The sequence below is a fragment of the Chiloscyllium plagiosum genome, chromosome 24 (genome assembly GCF_004010195.1).
Source record: "Chiloscyllium plagiosum isolate BGI_BamShark_2017 chromosome 24, ASM401019v2, whole genome shotgun sequence".
NCBI classification, from domain to species: Eukaryota; Metazoa; Chordata; class Chondrichthyes; order Orectolobiformes; family Hemiscylliidae; genus Chiloscyllium; species Chiloscyllium plagiosum.
The window spans coordinates 18,674,967-18,690,885 of record NC_057733.1 but is presented as its reverse complement, the minus strand read 5'-3'; the positions used below and the strand labels follow the sequence as shown (position 1 = coordinate 18,690,885).

Here is a 15,919-nt window from a genome sequence, read left to right as displayed (position 1 = left end):
CAGTCATGATCATATTAAATGGCAGCGCAGGCTCGAGAGGCTAAATTGCCTTCTCCTGCTTCTCGTCCTAGGTTTTACCATATCCCTTCTTCCTGAACTAGTTGTCCAGCCCACGGCATGTTAGAATTATGCAATGCATTCCATTTGGAGCGCACTGTAATTCCACTCCCCGTTCCCAGACCTTCCCAATCACCAAATGTTTCCTCAGGAGTAAGTTACCAGACTTATGCCTGAAATGCTGACTCTCCTGTTCCTCGGATGTTGCCTGGTCTGCTGTGCTTGCCCAGAGCCACCCTTTTCTACTGTAAGTTATCATCTACCCTATGTTGGCCCAGTGGAAGATGGGTTACATTGCATCTAATGGTGGTCATTAGTCAGGGACTTATATAGCGGTGTCATCAAGCTGTTGATGGTAGTACTCAGACCCCCAGCAACCATCCTTGTAAGGCATTCATGCTCTTAAAATGTAACAGGAACCTGAGAATGATCAAGGATGTAGATATCATGTCAGCTTCAACAAGGTGTCCAGTGCAGACTTGTAAGATGTGATACTTGTATATTGAACAAATGGAATTCTTCCCTATTAATGAAGTCAGCTGCATTATAATATGGAACTCTCACTACAGTGTGTGCATGGTATACTCCACCCTGCACCTGGAATGTTCCAGAAGATGACAATTCTGAGGTAGTAGCCTATGACAGCCTCACTTAGTGATGACCTTGCACATTATGATCTGGAGGAAGTGACATCTCATTCTAAAGACTGTGGACTTCCCGTATCTTCTCTGCATCCTGAGAGGATCTTTTACTGCAAATTCTTCAATTGGAAACTGTTTGGCATCTACAGGATGTTGGTGACCACCCTGGGTTTGTTGACACATGATCCTCCTCAATTTCTCTGGCCCTTCGATACGTACCAGCCATGGCACTGTTGACACTGCTTGTGACTGGATCTACTGGGGTCAGTTTCAATGAGCCTATGAGAGCAATATTGAAAAGAAAGTTAATCCTTAGCAATATGATCAATCACCAGTTACATCACACAAATGACAGTGTACTAAAATCCTTGATACAATGGGACATAGACTCCTCTGACCAGAAGATGTATGCTGCACAAACCATGCCAGGCAAGTACAGTAGCAGATTTCCATGAAGCTCCCTGACTGAATTATTGGCAATTCCTGGACTGGTTGGATTTGACCTGAAGGGCTGATCATATTCCACTCTCCGAATGGTTATAAGACAGCTCCCTGGACACTGATTGTCCCAGGTAGCCAAATGACCATAAACAAGCACCTGGACCGAGATCAGATGCTATTCTTGACTATCTGTGATAAGACACCCTGACTGACTATAATCCTCATTGATAGGACTAAAGATTATGCCTTTTATAGTTCAAAATATGACCATCTGGGTGCTTATCACATAAGCTGCAGGCATATGTTATAGATGTGATAGTGACACAGCCCAATGTCATACAGCACCATGCCCAACCCCTTGACCGATTATTACGGAGAAAAACGACATCTGCCTGGTTTTCTGTCTAATGTTAAAGACAATGCAAGGTAGAACTAGTGTGAACCTTAGGTTCTGAGTGGAGTAGCAATGGTAAGGTATGCAGACTGTGTGCGCTCATCCATGTGACTGAGAGCTAAAAGTGCCAGCGACAAGTACTGAGATGCATAAGAGGGGTCCCTGTCGCAGTAAGATGCATTATCATACATCAACCCAAAGTACATTGTTGAAGTGCTGAACTGTCATACAAGGATCTGTCATAGTTCCTTGAAAGTAGAGTCACAGGAGATAGGATAGTGAAGAAGATCAAGAGTGTGGTGCTGGAAAAGCACAGGTCAGGCAGCATCCAAGGAGCAGGAGAGTTGACATTTTGGGCATGAGCCCTTCATCAAGAATGAGGCTTGTAAGCCGGGGCTGAGAGATAAATGGGAGAGGGGTGGGGTTGGGGAGCTGAGAATGCGATAGGTTGACGAAAGTGAGGGAGAAGGTGATAGGTCGGAGAGGACGATGGAGCAGATAGATGGGAAAGGTGATGGATAGGTCAGGAGGATGGTGCTGAGTTGGAGGCTTGGGGCTGGGGTAATGTGGGAGGAGGGGAAATGAGGAAACTGGTGAAATCGACATAGATCCCTTGTGGTGGCAGAGTCCCAAGGCAGAATATGAGGTGTTCTTCCTCCAGGCATCAGGTGGTAAGGAGGAGGCCCAGGACCTGCATGACCTTGACAGAGTGGGAGGGGTAGTTGAAGTGTTCAGCCATGGGGCGATGGTATTGGTAGGTGCGGGTGTCCCAGATGTGCTCTGAAAAGATCCACAAGTGGGTGTCCTGTCTCCCCAGTGTAGAGGAGACCGCATCAGCTGCAATGAATACAGTAGATGACGTTGACATTGACTGAACACTTTAACTCTCCTTCACTCTGTCAAGGACATGCAGGTCTTGGGTCTCCTCCATCTCCAAACCCTTACCAACCGCCACCTGAAGGAAGAATGCCTCATATTCCACCTTGGGACCCAGCGACCACATGGGATCAATCTGGATTTCACCAGTTTCCTCATTTCCCCTCCCCCTACATTATCCCAGTCCCAAGTCTCCAACTTGGCAACGCTCTCCTGACCTGTGTATCACTTTTCCCATCTATCCGCTCTACCCTCCTCTCTGACCTATCACCTTCTCCCTCACTTTCATCTACCTATTGCATTCTCAGCTACCTTTCCCCCAGCCCCTCCCATTTATCTCTTAGACCCCCGGCCCACAAACCTCATTCCTAATGAAAGAAATATGCTTGAAATGCCAATTCTCCTGCTCCTCGGATGCTGCCTGACCTGCTGTGCTTTTCCCAGCACCACACTCCCGACTCTGGTCTTCAGCATCTGTGGTCCTTACTTTCTCCTAGTGAAGATGATGTTTGGTATACTTGCCTTTATTGGTCAGTGCATTGAGTAAGGTGTTGGGAGGTCATGTTGTTGTTGTACAGGACATTGGTTAGGCTACTTTTGGAATATTGCTTTCAATCCTGGCCTCCCTGCTATAGGAAAGATGTTGTGAAAGTTGAAAGCGTTCAGAAAAGAATTAAAGGATGTGACCAGGGTTAGAGGGCTTGAGCTAAAGGGAGAGGCTGAATAGGCTGAGACTATTTACTTTGGAGCTTTGGAGGCTGAGGGGTGGCTGTATAGAGGCTTATAACATCGTGAGGGTCATGGATAGAGTAAATCGACAATGTCTTTTTCCCAGGAGGAATACAGAGGCATCAGCTGAGGGAGGACAGTACGTGGTAATCGGGAATCCAAAACAAGAGAGGATAGAGGAAAGGTGAGAGAGGAAAAATTAAAAGGGATTTAAGGGGCAACTTTTTCGCACAGTGGGTGGTGCATGTATAGGAGGTGGTGAAGTCAGATACAATCAGCAGGAGGTTTCCTTGCCCATGTTTAACCTGAAGCCATGAGACTTCAGGGGGTCCAGAGCCAATGTTAAGGGACAGTCTGTGCCATCAACTGGAGCAGAATTAATGTTGCCCAATCAGCCCAAGTATCCTTGGATTAAGGAGGAAATATTTCTCAGCGACCCTTCTCTTGATTGTGGTGCTTACACAGCTGCTGGAGTTATGCAAATGAGGACATCAAATGTGAAACGTGCTGAACTTGATTGTGGTACATTCAGTGGTGGGGTTGAATAATTTACTTTCAGCTACCTCAATTAATCACTTGCATACACTGAGGAACAGGTTGAGACACAATATAAATGACCATCTACTTCGTAAACCTGGAAGCTCTCCAAAAGGCAAGTCAATAAAGCATTAAAATGCTGCATAATCTTCAGGTAAATGTCAACAAAACTGGTTTTCCATGAGTTGGAACCTGCAATGGACAGAAACCATCCAGAAGCAGGAGACTGGTGAGTGTTTACAGTCGCACTTTCTTCTGTTATGAGATGTTTAGCGCTAGTGAGAATTTCTCGCAGCTCTCCCATCTCTCTGGGACATCTCATTGGCCAAAGTCTGTGTTCGACTGAACTGGAAGCACCACAAATTAGGTTATGAGTGCAACAATGACATAATTCCTCTTCAAATGTGAAATAATAATTCCACTGAATATTCTATTTCCTAACTAACTTTTACAATTGTTAAGTTACGTGCTGAGGGACTAAGGCATTGATGTGTTAAAAGCATAGTGATCAAACGCATAACCAATCTTTCGTTCTATTAACATTTACCCTAAATTATTCTCTCCTGGGGAAGGGAGCCTCTTTCTTTCTCAGTCTTCAGGCTTTTACTATCCAAGTTTCATCATGACTATTTGCTATTGTTAGATTTCACTTATTCTTCATACTATTCCTTTCATTGTTAAGTGGCATCTTAAATAGTGCATTGTGACACTTTATCTCAGTTTCTTAATTTAACAGAAGTAGTGTAAAATGCAATTTATTTTCCTTTGTTAGTTAGAAAAAGGAATCTTCTGTGCAATAACTATTTGTGCCTTCTTCATTTATTGGGCTAATGTTTTTCGTCCTTTTACAAAGTATTAAATACGATTAGGAAAACAGGTTGTTGAGTGATTTGCACTAAATAAATAATGCCAGTTTGAATTAGCATCCATGGTTTCAAACATAGCAGGTTTCCTTAATTTGGGAAGATTATCACCAGGTAAAACTTTAAGCCTGTGTGAGAGGCAGAATGTTTGAAGAATGCCAGCTGTCCTCTGACAGAACAATAAATGCAATGACCCCATTAGCACGGGCAGTGCACCAAATACCATCCGGTTTTTATTTAACTGCTGCTTACAGTAAATCATTATGGCAGTGTTGCAAAAAAAAAGGAATCACGCTCATTCCCGGATAATAAAAATATCAAATACTGAACAATGGTGAAGTATGAACCTTTGAAAAGTTTGCTGAGAGTTGTTAAAAAAAAATCAATTTAGTTATGGGTGACATTTTCACACGATAGTGTATTTTGATGTTGTGACGGAGTGCTTACAACAAAAAGAGGTGGAAATGCTTTCCAAATATTATCAACAATTTCATAGTCTTTAGGAGATTCACATATTGATAGATTAATAACCAGCTATTTGGCCAGTGATAAAGTGGAGCATCTATTTCATTTTGTGTTTCAGTTTAAAATTAGTCAGAGCTGTTTGTCCAAGCTGGACCAACTGCCTTCGTTTTCTGTGGGTAATTAATCATGTGGTCTATTGGTAAAAGCCTTGTTTGAGATATAACTTTTAAGCACTCAGAAATATGTGCATTTTTTTTTTGCTTGAAAACAAATAGATTAGTAAAAAGGCTAAGAGCCAAGCCATGGCTTTTTACACATTTTTACCTTTCACTTCTGACCGGATTAAAACATGCAATCAGTTATAAGGTAATAATTCGGAGTCATTGCTTTATTAAACAAACAGGAAGGGCCTATTTCATGGAGATTTATAAGTATCATAATCCCAGGTTTGGCAGTCTCTCTGCCTCATAAATGAAGACCAGCTTGTTCTATGGCCACAGTGATTTTATTTTAGAATCCCAAATAAAAGTGAACACAGTTCTGAGAAAGATTCATTCGGCATGCATACTTCACCAAAGAATATGGGCATGCATTCTGTCTGCTGTTTTATGATTAATGTTAGTCCAATTCTTGTTCCACTAATTAAAGCTAACAGAATTAAAAGATAGTTGATATATTCAAGAACAAAATGACACTATGTCCTACTTATAGGGAAAAGTTGTACCCATTTGACAATTCTGCACGACAGTCCATCACTTGTTTAATCGCCAGAAGACATTATCTGACTAGTCGCAGAAATTCTTGTGACAAGAATAACAGATAAGAACTTTAAGGGCATTTAATGGTCTTTGTATAGGCATATGGACAAGAATGGAATAGTGTAGGTTAGACGGGCTTCAGGTTGGTGCAACAGAGGGGCTGTAATGATCTATATTCTAGAACAAGAATGGTGCAAATATCCAATGGCCATAATATATTCAAGCCATGATCAACTTCCAACATATTCTGAGGAATCTGGAGTGCTAATGCGAAAGGCTAGCTGAGATAGTAAAAGCAAGTTGCATCAGAGTCTAATTGATTCCTGTGGCTAATCAGTTATGAGAAAGAGGTTCAATCAACTTTTCTTGTGAGGGTCTACTTTTTAATACTTTTCTCAGTCAAGGGGCTGATGAGCCAATTTCAAAATGAAAAGGTTTGGCACAACATTAAATGTTAACTTCAAGATAAGAGTTGAGGTGCAAAGATAAAGAAAACAATATGTAGAGTAAAAAAAATTCAAAGCAATAAAATTCCTAATGTTAAAAAAAAATAGTAAAAATGGATGCTAAGAAATGCCAAATAACTAATAAAACCAATTTTCAATTGAAAAGCAAAGAATGTGAAAGAGACAGACTGAACACCCAAGTCCTGGGCATCAGGAAAGTCAAACAGTATTGGGGTTAACTAACATTGACCTTGAGTTAATCTCTGATATTAGATATTCCAAACTGACCTCAGCAGAATTCACACATGAGTAGGTAACACTAGCTTCTTCTAGCGAGGTGTGCGGATAAGAGTTTTTGGTGACAGAAAGCAGATGGGGAGGGAAGACGTGGAGACAATGTCTGGGGTGTTTGTCTGTGTCTGATTCACTGAGATTCAGGGTTAATACTGGATTCTCTCCACCTCTTTCACATCTTCCTTCATACACAGTCCCTCCCTTCCATGCATGTGCACATTCATTTGCACTCCCCTCTTACACAGGCAAAAACACTCCTTCCCTGTCATGCAGACACACACATATATATAAACCTCTCTCTCTCTCTCTCTGGGGTAGGAGTCTCAAGAGTGTGTTTTGGGGTGCTGTGACAGAATAATCTGCTTAATATCCACGTTAGTTTTTTTTAAAAACTTATATAAGATGTCTGCATGAAAACCAACCTGACACCCTAGGATATGAATTTGCAACAGAGGTCACAGCTGAGGAGCAGGCAAGTTTATGTTGTTGGACTAATTGACAGGCTAGACTAACTTGCACAGTTGTTTGAGAGATGATGTGGAATCAGAGGCATGTCGGAGAAGAACTGGGATGGTTGGTGGTGTTACAGCGGGGGATCGATCCAACGTTGGAAGGAAAAGCAGGTTAGCTAAGCGAGCTGCAAGAAAATGTTTCTGCTAAGCTGGACCCAAAAGAAAGACACTTAACTCTGCAACAGTTCTTGCATATCTTTAGCTATTTGTTTTCTCAAGGCCGAATAATTCCTCCAGGCCAAGGACTAATTTAAAAAAAAAGATAAACTCTGAGCTGCAGAAACAAATAGCTTATGGCATAGGAGCTGCTCAGTTTCCATTTCTCATCCTGCTTCTGAAAAGCCAGAGGTTGACATGTTTGAGACAGTGAGCATTTGGGTTTGAGATTGTTAACATTCTTGCATTTTTCTTTATCTGAGCTCACACATATTATGGGGGTTAAAATTGCCTTCATGCAACTATTTCAATAGGTGATTTTATTAGATATGATTTTGTTGGCAGCAAAGACTGAATACCTACCAATCACCACATATCCATAATGACCCACTGTCATACTTCTCAATCTGCTAACTAGATATTTAACAATATGAAATGCTGAAAAGTGGATGATTCAGATGCAAAGGAGGCAATTATCAGGCATAATAGCTCAAAGATGTGTGAGCAAAATCTCAACATACAAGATCATTCTCTTCCCCATGTAGTATAAATTAAATTGGTAATGATAATTGAATGAATAACACGTGGGCAAACTCAAGTTATGATGGAATAGTCTAGAGAGAGGAATGTGCATTCATTCAAGAAAGGCAATGGTGTAGAAAGAGTAATATCAGATTAGGAGCCTATAATATGACCTACCCTGACTCCCTTTCACAAATAAAAGGGAAATCATACAGGGCAAACCATAGGTAGCTGATCTGATAGTGTTTGTTTTACACCAAGACAATTGAAATTACTCAGTCTTTGGCTAGAGCAAGGTTTTATCTGAATATAAAAGATTTCTTGACTTGGTAAGTACATCACCATTTATTTAATCCACAAGAGAATCTTTAAGAATGGTTATTGAAATTAGATTTCTTATTCACGGGATTTGGACATCACTGGTTTGACAAGCCTCAACCAGAAGTTCACGATGAGTTGTCACCCTGAATCACTGCAGTCCATGTGCTTTGGGATGCTTAATAGTAGCATTGGGAAAGGAGTTCTGGGATTTTGGCTCAGCAATAATTCCAAGTCAGTTTGGTGTGCTGTTTGGAATGGAACTGGTAAATGGTAGTTTTCCCATTGTACATGAGGCTGTGCAATTATTTAACGGAGGTTGATGCCTGTAAAGAATAAAGGGGGTGATGTTCCCAAGATTATGTCAATACCGCAGAGCATCTCATTAATGGGGAATGTTTTAGCTCATCTTTAGACACCATCTTGGTAAAGGACTTGAAGTCTGTGCTCAGAACACTCATCTAGGGTGTTGTTGAGGACCTGACTGCCTTACTAACTTACTCACAAATGAGACTTCACACTATTTGGTGATGAGTGCTTAACCTAATGCCATTGCCTGAAGGGACGACATGTTTAAGAGTAAACTCAGCAGTGACCTGGATTTCAAGCACTATTTAAAGTAGTAACTCCTGATTTCATGTTACTTGCTGCTGGAGTTGGAAGACCACCTCCATGAAGACTACCTCTGGAACTGTGAAGAATGCCTGAAAGTTGTTGAGAGCTTTTCTGGGTTATTTCATCAAGATTTAGTGGTTGCTCACATAAAATTCCAATGTACAAAATAGAAGTAAAAGTAGATTATTCAGCATGATGATCCTGCACTATTATTCAATAAGATCATGGTTGATATGTTTCTGTTTTGAATTTTGCATTTCCAGCTACCTCTAATAAGCTTTGATTCTCCTGCCAATCAAGAATATTAAATATTTAAGTGATCTTGCATTCACTGCCTTGTAAGGCAGACAGTCCCAAAGTTTTAAAATGCTCTGAGAGAAGATAAATTTCCCTCATCTCAGTCCTAAAAGGAAGACTCCTACTTTTAAAACAGTGTCCTCTAATTCTGGACAGACCTACAATATGAAACATCCTTTCTACATCCATCTTGTTCAGACACTTCAATCAAATCACTACTCACTCTAACTCCCAGTGCAAAGAAGCCCACCTGCTTCAACTTATCCTCAAGATGACACAATCATTTAAACTGAGTTTCATAAACGGCCTCTGAACCACATCAAATGTATTCACATTCTTTTTGAATAAGAAGGCAAGAACTGCACACAATATTTGAGAGCTGGTCTCAGTCATGCCTGTATAACAAACACAATATCCTTTCTTAGCCTTCTTAATTATGTGCTGCATTTGCATACTAATCCTTCTGTGACTCATACACCAGAACACCTAAATCCATTTGCATCTTGAATCCCACAATCATTCTTCATTTGGTTAATACTCTACTCTTCCATTGTTCCTGCCAAAATGAACAACTTCACATTTACCCACATTGTACTCCCACTGCCAGATTTTTTTCCTACTCGCTCAACCCATCCTTACCTGTTGACAAACCTCCCTACCATCCTCTTCACAACTTATTTTCCTACTTGACTTGCTGCTGTGAATTTAACTACCCTCCTTTACTTCCCTCATTTAAATCATGATATAAACAGAGAAAGGGTTTTGGGCCCAGCACAGACCCCTGCAGGACTTGACTAGCCACATTCTGCTCATCAGACAAATATCCAATGATGCATACTTAGTATTTTGTCAGCCTAACCACAAGTCTCACAAGTTCTGTGAGAACTTCACTCAATCAAGTAAGTACTGTACATTCCAGCTAATGATAAAATCATTGAAGGGATTCTATGTGGAAGCGGCCATTTGGCTTAACATGTCCATACCAGCCCTCTGAAGACCACCTTACCCAGTCTCATTCTCCTACCCTATCCCTGTGACCTTGCATTTCCCATGGTTAATCCACCAAGTCTGCACTTGCCTGGTCTCTACAGGCAATTTAACATAGTCAGTCGACCTAACCTGCACATCTTTGGATTGTGGGAGGAAACCCGAGCACCCTGAGGAAATCCACGGAAACACAGGAGAACATGAAAACTTCACACAGACAGTTGCTCAAGGCTGGAATTGAAGTATACCAGAATAGTGGGAGTGCTTGTTCTTGGGTATCTTGTCTCTGCTGGTCTGGATGAGGATTGGGAGATGTGACCAGATAAAGTAGTACCAGGAGAGGGGGATTGGGGTTGGGGTGGGGGGGTGGTGGCTGACAAATTTTACCCTTGCAGGTGGAGGATATTCCTCTTCCTCTAGGGTTCCTCATCCTTAAGAGCCCGTGTGCCCTCGCTCAGTCCCTGAACCATCCTGTAACATGGCATTGTGAGCAAGCCTGAGCACTCCACAGCTTTAGTGGGAGTGGATAGATGGCACCCATACTCACTACTCCACAAAAAACTGTGTCTAATCAGCTTGAGTGATAAACCTGCAGATGTCTGTTTTGGCACCTCGAGGCAAGTCCAAAATTATGGTAATCAGCAATTAGGACCAAAATTGCATTCTAAATCCAGACTAGTCTTATTAACACTGCACCCATTTAGTGCCTGTTTTCACCCTTCGGCCAAAAATAATTCCAAATTGTTTTCATCTGCAAATCGTTGTTCTGGCCACAAACAAAGTACAGACCACCTCAGCAAAAGTATGGTTGTTGTCTCATTGTCCTGTGGAGTCATTTTTATTCGTTTGCTGAAGTGCATTTTTACAGTTTGCTCATTACGACAAAAAGTGAAGTTTATACTGTGCAGCAGATTCCAGATTTACAACTGCATAGTTCATGCACTAACAAACACTGGAGGACAGTGTTTCTAAGTAGGCTTCAAATTTTAATCGCTAATTGAGTACTTGCACCATGTGTCTTGTGTTTAAACTCATGACTTCATTAAAATATTGTTTTATGGCAAAAAACTACTTGAGAATATACACAATGTCCAAACCTGAAGGTCCATCAACACAATACCAATAAACAAACCATTTCATGGCACAAGGGAAGTGGAACTAGACAGTGTTGGTGATGGAGTGGAAATGTAATTGGAAGCTCATCTCAGAATTAAATGGAATGTCACATTTGCACAGTTGGTTTGGTTCCACTTCAGTTCGTAACCAGCAATGGGGTCAGTGCTAGAGAAGGAGGTTTCTTATGAGCCTGACCCCACCCTCACTGGAATAGCAGTCCTGGAGAAACTAAAATATATGCACACCATTTCCCCAGCATTGACAATGATGTTCTGCCAAAGTAACAGAGGGAGATCAGGGCACTCCAGTGGATTATTCCACCCCATAACATTTTGATGAAGATCACTGATGCCTCTGCCTTGCTTCACTTTTCAGGCTATGACAAGAGTGCTGATATACATGTATACAGAGATCAATTGCTTTGCACATGCCCCTGCAAAGTAGTTATATGAGCCTTTGTCGTGGATTCACTGAAGAGTGATGGCATTTGAGAATGGGATGCCAACATCCTTGGAGTAGGGATGTTAGTTTAATGTTAGTAGGGCTAAAATTAAAGTGAATGGTAATCTTGAAGTATTATACTTATGATCAATTTCTTCCTGGTATGATGAAATATTTGACCAAATATGGTTTTTGGGAATGTTAGCTCAGCATTTGTAACAATATTCTGTCTTTGCTTTGTTCTGAGACCAGCCATCTTCAGAATAAAATGGCCAAAGATCTGATGTCTCAATTCTGATTTCAAATACACAAAAAAAAAACAAGATTCATTTCAGTCAAAATATAAGAAAACTTCAATTAGGTCAATTCACTTTAGAAGCCAAAGGAAGACTGACTGTGATTTTGTGCATTTCCAACATGCCTCGTCGTTTCAATTCTGTTAAATGGGAACTCAAATCTGGGTAAATTCAGCCCTGGTTTTGAGCTCTAAACAAAGCACTACTGTGTTCAAATTCCAGGCCTGTGTTTTCCAGGGATCTGTCATTGCTTCAGTCTGCCCTTATAAACCACTTGATTAAAGCAGCTCCTTTGTAATTAACCAATTGCAGCACATGACTGATTGGAATTGAGCAGCAATATTCTGTAATGAGACTTGCATTTGTCAACTGACAGCTACCAGTCTGCCCATAATTGCTTTATTAATTAGAGGTGATGAAAATTTAATATCTACTCACCTGCAGAACTGAACACTGAAGTAGATTTTGTTTTAAAGTCAATCCAGTTTGGATCCGGTATAAAGGCATCAAATTTAAAATTATGCACAGTGCTGAGGACCACCTTACATTTAATCCATCACTTATGGCAAATACTGCCAAGGGTATTCACCATCACATTCCTTGGTAGATCCTGGCAGTCCTAGGATAACATTTGAGTAACCATCTCCAGCCAACTTAGAAGCAAACTGGCCTGGGCAGCTATCTGTGTGGAGTTTTCACGTTCTCCTGTGTCTGCGTGGATTTCCTCAGGATGCTCCGGTTTCCTTCCACAATTCATAGATGTGCAGGATAGGTCGATTGGCTATGCTAAATTGCTTGTAGAGGCCAGGCCTGGCCTTGGCGTGAATTTTAGAATTGTTTCTCTACTGATTGGTGGACATTTAGTGCAATGGTAGGGGTAAACATTTACACAATTTATCCATGGTTGGTCTATTTAAATGATACAAGGGTAAATGATTTGTGACTGTAAGAAGTCAACACTTTTCTACTAACATTAAGCATTGGAAAGCACAGAACTTAAGTCATGATGACAAGTATAACATTTTGTAATCGTATTTCTTCCTGCACCCATTTGGACAAACTGTAAGAAATACCAAAGTAAAAAGAAAATAGTAATTACACTCAATGAGAGGCTATTACTTCTATTAGAGTGTGCACTTGTTGGCAAGTGGATTCTGATTGGTAGAGGAATTGAAATGGTTAATGCACCAGTTAATGATGGCTGGTAGTTAACAAAAATTTTATACCAGCCAATTTGAATTTGATTAGTCAAGGGTTTGCAAGCAAATTTTGCCTAATCATAGAATCACATCTAATGCTGGACATTGTGCATTTTGCAAGTGTGAGCTGGTTGGATATAACACAATCAGCACCTTGCCTGTTTTTGGGATGAATGGCCTCCATTACTAATATCAGACCAGCAGTAAAATTCATTTACCACATTAGTCACTTACATGGTAGGGAATGTACTGAGAGCGTTAGATATGATTTTAAAATTGAACAGAATTTACTAAACAACCAAGTGTAAGAAAAATTGCAATTGAAAGATTAATGTGACATAGTTACATTTTAATACACATGACCCTCTTTGCAGACAGGAGGAACATGTTCACACATTGGGAATTTTTGTTCAGTTTAAACAAGCACATGGAGTAGTTGAACATCAGGCTGAATCCATAGGCACCACATCACATCCAATCCAGTACAGATAGCAATTGTGTTGTAGCCAATTGAATGTCAGTTCCTGTGCTAAAGTTACACCTTGACACTAATTTTAAGGCAAGGTCCCGAGAGTGGTTAAAATCAGCCAAAAGAACAAAGTGTAGGGGAAGCGATCCACCTTATGCTGACAGAGTTAAGATCAGAACTTCAGGAGCAATATATTGTTCAGTCCTGAGTGGGCTGTTGGTAGAGACCACAGGTTTTTGTTTGGTTATGTTGTTGAAGGATATTTGATGATGCAGAAGACCTCATACATCTCTGATCAACCTCAAATGCCACTTATTGGCATTAAACAGCTTACAGCGAGGACACCAAGTCAGATGGTGAAAAATTCATTCTTTTTTTTGGGCAGTGATGAAGGGCTCTTTCCCAAAACATCAATTCTCCTGCTCCTCAGATGCTGCCTGATCTGCTATGCTTTTCAAGCACCCTGTTCTTGACTCTGAGCTCTAGTTCTCAACTTATTTTCTTGGCAGCCAGTTTGTTCTGAGAACATATCCCTTTACACCTAGTAAACAAGTCTGCATCCCAGCAGTGTCCTTTTATTCTCTTTTGAGTAACCAAAACCAGATTAACTAATTAGCCAATTAACAACCCTTTAAAGGGGCAGTGTATCAAAAAATCTTTAAAGGAAATAAGACCATAAGAAATAGGAGTGGAAGTAAGGCCATTTGGCCCATCGAGTCCACTCCGCCATTCAATCATTGCTGATGGACATTTCTTCGCCACTTAGCCGCACTCTCCCCATATCCCTTAATTCCTTGTGAGACTAAGAATTTATCAATCTCTGCCTTGAAGACATTTAACGTCCTGGCCTCCACTGCGCTCCATGGCAATGAATTCCACAGGCCCACCACTCTCTGTCTGAAGAAATATCTCCTCATTTCCATTCTAAATTGACCCCCTCTAATTCTAAGGCTGTGCCCATGAGTCATAGTATCCCCACATGACGGAAATAAATTCCCAGCGTCCACCCTTTCTGAGCCACGTATTATCTTGTAAGTTTCTATTAGATCTCTCCTCAACCTTCTAAACTCGAATGAATATAATCCCAAGATCCTTAGCTGTTTATCATATGTTAGGCCTACCATTCCAGGGATCATCCGTGTGAATCTCCACTGGACACACAGAAATGTGTTAATTAAATTAACATGCTGTATCCAGACTGTCCTGTTTTATGTGCGCTCACGACTTAATTCTACATCAACCAGTTCCGAGATGTTACAACACACATCTGAGGCAGGTGGGACTTGAACCTAGGCCTTATGGCTCACAAGTAGGAGCACCACCACTACATTATAAGAGACAATTTTGTTGGGGCTCTGGAGATATTTTCTAAATCAACCTGTTCAAAGATATTATTACATGTGGGACTTGAAATCTAACCTCCTGGCTCGGAGGCAGGGACACAATCACAGCACTACTAGAACCTTTATATCACCTCACCTTCACTGTCACGAGTTCAAAATCCTGGTACTCCTTTACTCCCAGGCCTGTGGGAGTATCTACACCCCAAAGAAGTTCAGTGGTTCAGAAGGCAGATCACTACCACATTCTTTGGGACAATTGGAGAAAGGCAATAAATCTGGGCTAGCCAACAACACCTACATCACTTGAATGAATAAAAAGGGAAACATGATTTTAATAACTCAATTATGAGAAAATGGTCACAGAGAGCACAGGAAAGTCAAGTAGAAGATCAGACAAAATCTGATTGACAAACATAACAGACTTGAGAAGGCTACTTGTGCTTTTATTTCTTAAATTCTTATAGAGTTATGTCTTATAACAGCAGAGATACAAACCTGCAGCATGGTACATCAAGATTAACATACTTTCCAAATTCTATATTTCTTCAGCAGTTGGAAAACAGTACTATCCTTGAATGTGCTTTTCACCTGAAAGGATGGAAATAGAATGGTTTTAAATTTTCATTGACCTTTCCAGTATTCATTCAATTACAATTGATGCTTCTTTCTGATTCCTATAGACGGATATCTGGTCGGCATGGACAGGTTGGACCGAAGGGTCTGTTTCCATGCTGTACATCTCTATGACTCTATGACTCTTGAAGTGGAACTAGCTCAGGAAAAAGAAAGCTCTTTGTCTCGTAGAGCAATCAATTGTTTATACATATCTGCTAGGATTTTTAAAAAGTGCAAGTTAAACATTTCTAAACATATTTAGAAACCATTTCGCCTTCTAATCATGTCAAAAAGCATTTAAAGGAAAATAAACATTGCCTCACATAGTAAGATTTGTGACGGTTGTTTAAAACTTTGAAATGAAACACATACATTGACTCACACTCCCAGTTTCTGGTTTTCTTGAGGTAAATGAAGCAGCCTGTTTTCCCTAAGTGGAACCCCTTGTCATATTTGGTGCAGCCCCAGCTTAGCTTGCGTTAGCACATGGATCAAGTATGGCCGAGATACCCTTTCCCATTAAAGTTTTAAA

General features: G+C 40.7%; 1 long non-coding RNA gene across 1 annotated transcript in view; it reads right to left on the bottom strand.

Annotated features, from left to right (window-relative positions):
* The window catches only part of LOC122562045, a 36,021-nt gene extending 20,667 nt beyond the window's left edge, over positions 1-15,354 (bottom strand). The window contains exon 1 of the long non-coding RNA XR_006315195.1: positions 15,268-15,354. This is a non-coding gene — a long non-coding RNA (uncharacterized LOC122562045). The remainder of the gene's footprint in view (positions 1-15,267) is intronic.
* Between the last annotated feature and the right edge of the window lie 565 nt (positions 15,355-15,919).